We start from the raw sequence: 10551 nt of genomic DNA, 5'->3' as shown, positions 1-10551 counted from the left end.
GAGAGAGAGAGAGAGAGAGAGAGAGAGAGAGAGAGAGAGAAACACACATACACACAGACACAAATATACATACATTCATCCCAATATGTTTTTTGAGGCATCCATCACATATCAAGAAAGAATACTACATAGAGTGACAGATTAAACTTCTACAGAACCAGCATTATTTTAAAGCACTGCCCCACATTCTAGCTGTTGTCTTGCTTTACTAATAACTGTTCTTGTTTTACAGTTTCACACAAAATGTGTCTAATGCATTGTGGCTACTCTCTCCCCACTGATGCCTGGAAGCCCCACTTCATCCTCACAAACCTCCTTCCTATGTTCTTGACTTTCTGTTTTGTTTTCCACCCCACAGAGTGTAACTAGGGCTTCCTGTTTGTCATGGAGTTTGAGCTTTTTCCATTCAATCCCGGTGGGCTCACCAGTGATTCCACTGAAGGATACAGTGTTGTCCCTTCTCCCAGATCTGTCATTTTCTAACAGTTCAGCAGTAAGTGCTAAGGCTCCATAAGTCCTGTCCCTAAAATAAAAAACACATACCTACACATTAATTTCCTATGTTTTTTTAATTCACACACAGTGACTTGTCTTGTTGTTCATTGAAGCAGTAAGCCAGACAACACTGGCCACAATAATGTCTGTGAAACTGATTGGCTTGAAGACTCCAGCACCACATTCATGTGAAGACAGTCTAGAGCAGTGTTTCTCAACCCTCCTAATGCTGCCTCCCCTTAATACAGTTCCTCATGTAGTGGTGACCCCAACCATAAAATTATTCTCTTTGCCACTTCATAACTGTAATTTTGCTACTGATGGGAATTGTAATGTAAACACCTGATATGCAGGATACCTGATACTTGATCCTTAAAGGGGTTGCACCCCACAGGTTGAGAACCAAGGCTCTAGATGCCAGCATCTCATTTCCATCTACCTTATGGTTTTCTGCCAGTTTGACCTGCTTTCTCTTGGACTCGGTCTTCTTGGGAATGGTGTGAGCTCCCTCTTCTCAGCACTAGGAAGTCTCAGCACAGGATGGACGATGGACTCCCTTTGAGTGATGTAGTCAGACAAAGTCCTTCATCCAGCTGCTGACCAGCAAACTCGGCCTTCACTGACCAGGAGGAATTCCTTTCTCATCCTGGGCTTTAGCCTTTACCTTTTCCAGTGCCCAAAGGCTCAGCGCTGAGCCACATAGTCTCTCCCTGTAAGCACGTCTATGAAAATCTGCATCATGGGGACAATTTCAGTGCACATGGCATATTGGAAAGGTAGAAGGATGTATATCTAAAACAACAACGAAACTGACACATGGTAGTACATGTCTACAATCTGAGAACTAGGAGGACTGTGGATTCAAGGTCATCTGTAAAACAAATTCTTTTTGATATAAATATAAACTGTGAAATAATCTAGTGTCTATATTTCTTTACCTTTGTTAGTCCCCGCTAACCACACAGAGAAACCAAGCTTTATTTCAAGACACACCTCAATGGCTGAGCAGTTAAATGATCTTCCTTAACCGCTAAGCTAATCGGGCCACCTCCCAGTCATGAACCCATGATACTTGCATATTATTATTGATCTGGCTCTTTGGGCTTCAGATGTGTTTTCTCAGGGTGTCTTCTTGGACCCTGTCCTTGCAGCGATCTGCATCTCCACGCCCACCCCTACCCCTACCCATGCTTGTAGACATCCTGCCCTATTCTCTCTTCTGCCCAGCCATTGGGTGACCAGCATTTTTTGACAGGGCAGAGAATAATTGGTAAGATTTGTTTACACAAATTTGAAACAGAAGATTCTTGAAATAATGAAGTGTCGCGGCTGAAACAAGATTTGAGGGCAGATAAATCAGCATTTAAACAACACAAGGATAACCCTTACACAATGCTCAAAAACACGCCTACAGCCACCCTCAGCAACATAGATGGAGGCTGTCTCAAAAACCAAAAGATAAATCAATAAATAAATATTTCAAAAACTAGGAAAAATCAATCTGCAAGGAATTTAGAATAAATTGATTTTTGAACTTTGTAAAAAGAGCCTATTGAAAATCACAATTAAGCAAGAAGCAATTTCCCAGGAGGGCAGTTTTATTGAGACATGAATATTGCCTTTAGTTGTGAAGGTTTTCCTTAGAGGAAGTCAGTCACGGTTTTCTGGTAGAGAAAACCTTCAGGATGCTAATACAAACGCACAAAATGCGTGAGCATGAGGGTTCACTCAGTGGCAAAGTGTGGGCCAGAGTGTGTTTAGTATATCCGTATTGATAGTTTCTGCAAGCGTACAGTGTTTTACAATTTGTGGTCCTGTGATTGGTCGATGTGGGGTATTTATGCTGAAAGTATGCATTATTAACCTCGTGTTTTAATATTCATTTTTAACTTTGTGCTCCCCTTTGCCCTTTAAATTGGGTTTGTCACAACAGAGCTGTAGACCATTGGGGGCTGGAACATTTTGCCTGTACATAATTCCTAAAATAAGACAAGACTGAAAATCTGTTTTCCCTAGAAAAAATTTCTAATTGCTGAAACAAATTGATTCTATTTTTTGGAATCCAACAGAGCTCTAGATGAATTCATTTATAAGATATTTATGAATCACCCTCTGTGTGACAGGTACTGTGCATTTGATTAACAATCAGTTGAAGCATTCCATTCATTCTCTAAAATATTGTTTTTACATAAAAATATTACATATATTTACTTTTCTATTATCTGTATGAGCATGAGTGTGTAAGATCAGGTTGTTAGCAGGCCTGTAAGGTATTTTCTTTCTTTCTTTCTTTCTTTCTTTCTTTCTTTCTTTCTTTCTTTCTTTCTTTTCTTAAAGATTTATTTATTTATTCATTTTATGNATGTGAGTACACTGTAGCTGTACAGATGGTTGTGAGCCTTCATGTGGTTGTAGGGAATTGATTTTTTTTTTAGGACCTCTACTTGCTCTGGTCAATTCTGCTCGCTCTGGCTCAAAGATTTATTTATTATTATAAATAAGTACACTGTTGCTGACTTCAGACACACCAGAAGAGGGCGTCAGATCTCATTACCAGTGGTTGTGAGCCACCATGTGGTTGCTGGGATTTGAACTCAAGACCTTCAGAAGAGTAGTTCGGATGGCTCTTACCTTCTGAGCCATCTCACCAGCCCCAAGATATTTTCTTACTTAGTGATTAATGAGAGAGGGCCTAGACCATTGTGGATAATGTTATCCCTGGGCTGGTAGCTCTAGGTTCTAAAGCCTTGTGGAACAAACCAGTAAGCAGCACCCCTCTATGGTCTCTACATCAGCTCCTGCCTCCAGGTTCCTGCCCTGTTTTAGTTCCTGTTCTCACTGCTTTTGATGATGAACTGTTATATAGAACTGCGAGGGACATAAACCCTTTTTTCCCCAAGTTGCTTTTTGTTATGGTGTTTCATCACAGCAATGGCAACCCTAAGATAATGTCCACTTCCTACTTTTAGCACCACCCCCCCATTAGGTTATCATATTATTATTGATCCTTCACAGACCAATGCTTTGTTTAGGTCAGAGACATCAGGAGCCACTTCTGTAAAATCTGTCAGCTGGCAACTTCAACATGAGAACCCATAAGGGACGTTTCATATTGAGACCTTAACAGTAATCTTTATCAAGGTGACAGAGTTCTGATTTAGCTACATTCGTAGAATAAACTAGGAGTGAAGTTTTACCAAGTGCTTCCTTAGATATTTGACATGGTTAGGGAGTTTTAATATTTTGACATTTTAATCTACTGTATCATATACTTATTTGAAATTAAAGATTTTTTTCTTTTTCTTTTCTTTGTTTTTTTCTTTTTTCCTTTTTCAAAGATTTTTTTTTTTTTTTAATTTATGTCCATGGGCATTTTGCTTGCATGTATGATTGTGTATCATATGTATGCAGTGTTAACAGAGGCCAGAAGAGGGCACTGTCTGGAGTTACAAACAGAAGTCATCTGGGTGCTGGGGATCAGAAACCAGGTCCCTGTTGCCTCTGCAGTTTATTCACTCACCTGCACAGACTAGCCACCGAGGAAACCTGGACACAATGACTCTCTCACCTGCTCTGGCAGACAGAGCCCTCGCAGGTGGCCATCCCATCACCAGCCACCAAACCAATACACTATTGCACATGCCAGCAAGATTCTGCTGAAGGGACCCTGATATAGCAGCCTCTTGTGAGGTTATGCCAGTGCCTGGCAAACACAGAAGTGGATGCTCACAGTCAGCTATTGGATGGAACACAGGGCCCCCAATGGAGGAGCTAGAGAAAGTACCCAAGGAGCTGAAGGGGGCTGCAACCCTGTAGGTGGAACAACAACATGAACTAACCAGTACCCCCAGAGCTCGTGTCTCTAGCTGCATATGTAGCAGAAGATGGCCTAATCGGCCATCATTGGGAAGAGAGGCAAACTTTATATGACCCAGGACAGGGGAAGGCCAGGGCCAAGAAGTGGGAGTGGGTGGGTAGGGGAGCAGGCTAGGGGGAGGGTATAGGGAACTTTCGGGATAGCATTTGAAATGTAAATAAAGAAATATCTAATAAAGAGTCAGAGAGCCTCATTAGCAGATCAGCCCATGGAGGCGGGGTTCTCAGCGGCCTCAAGCTGATGCCGCAGGCTTGGAAGACTCCTGGAGGGTGGTCTTTAGTTCTCATTGGTAGGTCCAAGAACGTGGAGTCTGATGTCAGTGGAGGAAGGTGGAGGCAGGGAGGGGGCAGAGGAGGAGGCACAGAAAGAGGAAGGGCGGCTTCTTGTTTTCCCAGTTCTTTAAAGCCTCTATCTCATCTAGCATCTGTACATGTGGTAGTTTGAAGGAGAACCATTCCCCGTAGGGCTGGTTATTTGAACACTCAGTCCCCAGCTGGTGGGTGGTTTTGTTTTTGTTTTTTTTTTTTTCCGGGGAGGGATGTTTGGTTGGTAAAGTCTTGCTAGAGAAAGTAGGTAACTGAAGAGTGGGCGTTGTGATGAGCAGTCCCATGGCATTTCTTCCAGCTTGCTCTCTGTTTCTTGGAGGAGTTTGAAGATGTGTTTCAGCTCCTGCTGCCTACCTGTTTGTTGCCTCACCTCCTGGCCGAGATGGATTCTTGTCCTTCAGGACAGTAAGCCCAAATAAAGTTCCTTCCTTCTAACCTGCCTTGGTTATGGTGGTTTGTTTTGTTTTGTTTTGTTTTGTTTTTTGTTGGTTATTTTATTTATTACATTTCAAATGTTATCCCCCTTCCTGGTTTCCCCTCCGGAAACCCCCTATCCCAACACCTCCTCCTCCTGCTTCTATGAGGGTGTGCCCCCACCTACCCAACCAATCTGGCCTCATCACCCTAGCATTGTCCTACTCTGGGGAATCGAGTCTACACAGGACCAAGGGCCTCTCCTCCCATTGATGCCCGACAAGGCCATCCTCTGCTACATATGCAGCTGGAGCCATGGGGTCCCTCCATGTGTACTCTTTGGTTGGTGGTTTAGTTCCTGGAAGCTCTGGGGGGCTGCTTGGTTGATAGTGTTGTTCTTCCTGTGTTGCAAACCCCTTCAGCTTCTTCAGCCCTTTTTCTAACTCCTCCATTGGGGTCCCCATGTTAACACAACATTAAAGTAACTAACACAGAAGTTGGTAGATAGTGGTCTGATGTGAAGTCACTGACCATATTGTTTTTTGTTTTGTCTTTTAAACTAGGAAAGTGGTTGAACTCTATAAGCAGAGCTTAACAGGCCACTCTAGTATGAACGTGGAACATAGAGGTATTGAGAGCAGTGTGGCGTGGGGAGGTCCGCTGATGTAACTTTGGCCAAGAATGTCCTGAGAACTTGCCATGGGCTAAATTAAAAAAGCAGAAGAGTAATTTCTTTGGTACAGGCAATTTCAAGGGAGCCTCAATTCGGTGGCATAGTTATCTCCAATGCCTCTTATGCATATCTACGGTGGAGAAGAACAAGCTGGGGAGAAAGAAATACAAAATATACAGTTTGAAGTGAAGAAGAGCACCAGGAAAATGAGTGTTGTAGCAAAGGCTTGTGCTGACAGGGTCCAAGAGATTAGTATCTTGATGTCTTTTGCTTTTTATCCCAGGGTTTCTCTGTGTAGCCCAAGCTGTGCTGGAACTTGCTCTGTAGACTAGGCTAGCCTCAAACTCAGAGATAGGCCTGCCTTCCCTAGTGCTAGGATTAAAGGCATGAGCTATCAAGCCTGGCTAAAATTAGCACCTTCATATGAGCGACCTCTGGAATAAAGGGATGGGGACCTCAGAGCAAGATGACAACCCAGCTAACCTTTCTCCGTGTGAAAGAGAGTCCCAGGGGGTTTCTGCTCCTAGACAGCAACTGAATAAGGGTTCTGCTGCTAATGTGATCCAAGGGTTTCAGGGTCTATTCCAAGCTACCAGACAGACTCGTGTAGTGTCGCTCACATAGTGCTGGCTTAGAAGCATGAAGGATGCAAGAGTGTAGAGGGTTCTTCTTCTGTGGTTTCTGAGAGGGGGCTGAGACCAGTGTGTGCCCCGAGAAGCTATTCTGTAAGCTGTGAAGGTGACACCTGAGTTATGTGGAGCCTCCAAGACATGGGAGATGTCACGTTTATGGGATATCTGTCAAGGAGGCTGCACACGGGGAGTGGAATCCACTTAAAAAAGAGATTTGTTACAGGAAGGAGGGTTTGGAAGCATAGAACTTCCTTTTGAGTTTACGAAGGTTTACTGTTAAGAGACCGTCTCGGGTCTCCAAAGAGACTCTAAGCATTTTGAACAATGTTGAGACTGTGAAAGACTATGAAGACTTTTGAAGTTGGGCCAAACGCATTTTTGCGTTATGATACGGCCTCAAGCCAAGGAGGCCAGGGAGTAGAGTGTGGTGGTTTGAGTGAGAAATGCTTCCTTCCCACTTTGTCACTTGAACCGTAAATAGGGGAGATTTGGGTTGCTCATCATTGCTGGTGGAAGTGTGTAACTGAGGGTGAGATCGACAGACTCATGTCATTTCCAGTTCACCCTCTCTGCTTTGTACATGTGGTTCAAGACGTGAACTCTGTTTTTGACTCCTGTTCCTCTGCTGTTTCTTTTCTTCTATGTTGCCTTGCCCCTGGTGTTTTATCATGGCAACAGAGAAGTAACTAATATAATGCTATACTTGGGCTGGCTGTACATAGACGGGAATAAATCAAACTTATCATATGAATCAAGAATTCAGTTATGCTATATATTATATTCTGTGTCACTCTCCTCTTGCTTACTGAAGTCCATCTTCCTTTCTTCCCTCCTTCCTTCCCTCCTTCCCTCCCTCCCTCCCTCCCTTCCTCCCTCCCTCCCTCCCTCCTTCCTTCCTTCTTTCCTTCCTTCCTTGTTTTCCTGTCTGAAGCTTCATGGCAGAATGTTTCAGAAAGAAATGGAGGCATGGGGAGGAAGAAATGGGGTTATTTGTCTACTGTACATCTTAGTAGGTGCAGCCAGAGCAGCAATTTACATAACCTATGAGTTGCCCTCCTCCTCCTCTTCCTCCTCCTCTTCCTCCTCCTCATCACCATCATCATTATTATCATCTTCATCTTTTTCTTCTTTCTCCTAGTGACACCAAGCCAGACTGGCTTGTCTCTGCTCCACCCTGGGCTGCATGAGAAAATAAGTTGCAGCTCCTTTGCCCTGCAAGACAAATGGTTTGTTCCAGAGGCTGTTTCTAGTCTTCAGCCTATCTGGCTCTTCCTCTCCCTCTCCTTTGCCATGGCAGGCATGGGAAAATGCAAATCTCTGAGCTTATCCTGGGGGGAAAGTAGCAAGTCTTCTGCTTTAGGGGTCTACAGCTCCCATTCACTGGCCTGCCCTTGAGAGACCGAGTGAAGATTTCCCCTCAGGAAACTCACAGAACTTAAACCCTTTTCCCTTTTGTTTCTCCATATTTCAAGTCTGAGGATTTTCCTTTATTATCTACAGCAAGAAAAATACATCCTCAGGGCCCTTGCCAGCTTCTGTCTTCTGGAAACAGAGATGCTAAGAATGGGCTCTTTTGTTCTCAGCATTCTGCTGTGTCATCCTTTCCCTGAAGTCAGAACCTAGAATGACCCAGCTGCCTGAGCAGGGCAAGGTCACAGAGAACAGGGGAATCCCTGGGAATATTTCAAAACCCCATCCAACCACAAAGGTTTATACTATCCCCAGTCAGAACTCTGCCACCCATTTAGGAAGGCATTCTTTCATTTTCTAAGCTTCATAATTACCCAGTGGATCTACTTGTTAACCAGACATTATCTAATTAGGAATCTGGCATATCACCTCTGCGATAGTAAACCTCTTTGGTTTTTTTAAATTCTAATTAGCTACTTATTCAGCCCTATCGTTCATTGAATACTTATTATCTACCCAGTAATTATCAGCTGCTGTGGGAGAGAAATGTGGGACTAAGAGTCATCATACAGCTTCCTAGTAGGCAGACATGGAAAAAGGATAAGATAAATCAATGTACGTTCGTTTTGATGGTGGCCGACTTTCCCCATTCTTTTTCCCATCCCCATTCCCCCCAAGTAGGAGTTGCTCACCAGAACCTTCCCATCTGCTGACAGGCTCCTTTGGTGGAATCCAATCAGCTTTCATGTCTTTGTCCACACTATTCAATCCTCCAGCAGTAGCCTAAGCCAGCCAATTTGTAGGGTGAAAGGGGGTCCAACTAACGCCTCAAAACATAAGAACCTTAATCGCGTGGGCAGATTCGGCTGTCATCTCTGGTTCCCTCCCTTCATGGAGTGTCTCTTTGTGTGCCTTGTAGTATTCTTCACTTTCAATAAAACTCTGCCGACGATGGATGGCTCTGACCTTGTCTTTTTTTGACTTTTTAATTCTTCAAGTCAGCAGAGAAAATGAGTTCATTCCTGGACCCCCCTCCCCAAATGACACCATCCTGGTGGCATCGCTTTATTGCAGGGACACAGAGAGTCACCCAGGAATTGTGAAGAAAGCAATGAGAGCTGTATTAGTGGACTGCACAGGAAAGGGGGCAAAGAAAGGCAGCTCCCAGCCATGGCCCCGGCAAGCATAGCTTCAGGAGATGTGGCTTTTTCACTGGACCTTGAAGAATGAAGGGTTCAAGTAGTGAAGGCTGGAAAAGGTTATGGGGTGCCAGAAGGGAAGGCAGAGAGGAAGAGATGATTGAAGCCTCATGAAGACACAAACATGTAATTATTTTAAATTTCTTGTTATGATGATGATCTCTCTGTCTCTCTCTGTCTCTCTGTCTCTGTCTCTGTCTCTGTCTCTGTCTCTCTCTCTCTCTCTCTCTCTCTCTCTCTGTATACAGCACAGAACATATTCTGCCTTCTACTTTGTTTGAAACAGGGTCTCTTTGCTGTTTGCCACTAAGTCCACCAGGTTAGCTGGTCCATGAATTTCTGGGAATACATACCGCTATTGTGCCTGGCTTTATGTGGCTTCTGAGAATTCCACCTCAGGTCCTCACGCTTTCTTTGAAAATGCTCTCCTCAGTGTGCCATCTCACCATTCTAATTCTACTCCCTCATACTAATTCAAGGCCTTCTCTTACACACGTGCTATTTTGTTTAAGGATTTGAGTGCACCTTACAACTTTTTAGTAATATTGGTACAGTTTTATTTGGGGTAGTACAGGATCATTTTAGCTGTATATGAAGTTCGTCTCTGGGTGTTGTTGGTACAGATTTCTCCAAGATTCCTCAGAAGAGAGAATTCCACCAGGTCTTTAGAAATGCTGTCTCTGCACATATTCCTTCGGTCTTCATTTGGAATAGCTGGGGTTGAGAGTAGGACTGGAGGTTACTGGTGGAGGTCTGTGTCAGCACTTAGTAAATGCAGCACACCTGCATATGCAGTGTAATAAGTCCTCTATGTTGTAGTGGCATATGGTGATGGTTTGCTTGTATAAGCTTGGCCCAGGGAGTGGCACTATTTGGAGGTGTGGCCTTGTTGGAGTTGGTGTGTCACTGTGGGTGTTGGCTTAAGACCCTCATCCTAGCTGTCTGGAGGCCAGTCTTCTTCTAGCTGCACCAGGGCAATCCACAACAAACAAGAATAAAACTCTTAGCTCCTCCAGCCCCATGCTTGCTTGGATGCTACCTTGATGATAATGGACTGAATCTCTGAACCTGTAAGTCAGCCCTAATTAAATGTTGTCCTTATAAGAGTTGCCTTGGTCATGGTCTCTGTTCACAGGAGTAAAACCCTAACTAAGGTTTTAACCCTAACTACGTTCACAATTCAAGTGATGATTACAAGTTTGAATGTTTTTTATATGTGAATGATTCTGTAAGTTCTGGGGTGAAACAGTAATTGTAAGAATCTAACACTTTGCCACATAGTTCATGTAACTATGTAGTTACTAGGTCAACTCCGTCAGTATTTATAAATTAGGTTATGATAAGTGTCTTAGTCAGGGTTTCAATTCCCGCACAAACATCATGACCAAGAAGCAAGTTGGGGAGGAAAGGGTTTATTTAGCTTATACTTCCATACTGCTGTTCATCATTAAAGGAAGTCAGGCCTGGAACTCAAGCAGGTCAGGGAGCAGGAGCTGATGCAGAGGCCATGGAAAGATGTTACTTA

This window comes from Mus pahari, chromosome 8 (assembly GCF_900095145.1).
Source record: "Mus pahari chromosome 8, PAHARI_EIJ_v1.1, whole genome shotgun sequence".
Taxonomy (NCBI): domain Eukaryota; kingdom Metazoa; phylum Chordata; class Mammalia; order Rodentia; family Muridae; genus Mus; species Mus pahari.
Note: the sequence above shows the minus strand (reverse complement) of the source record.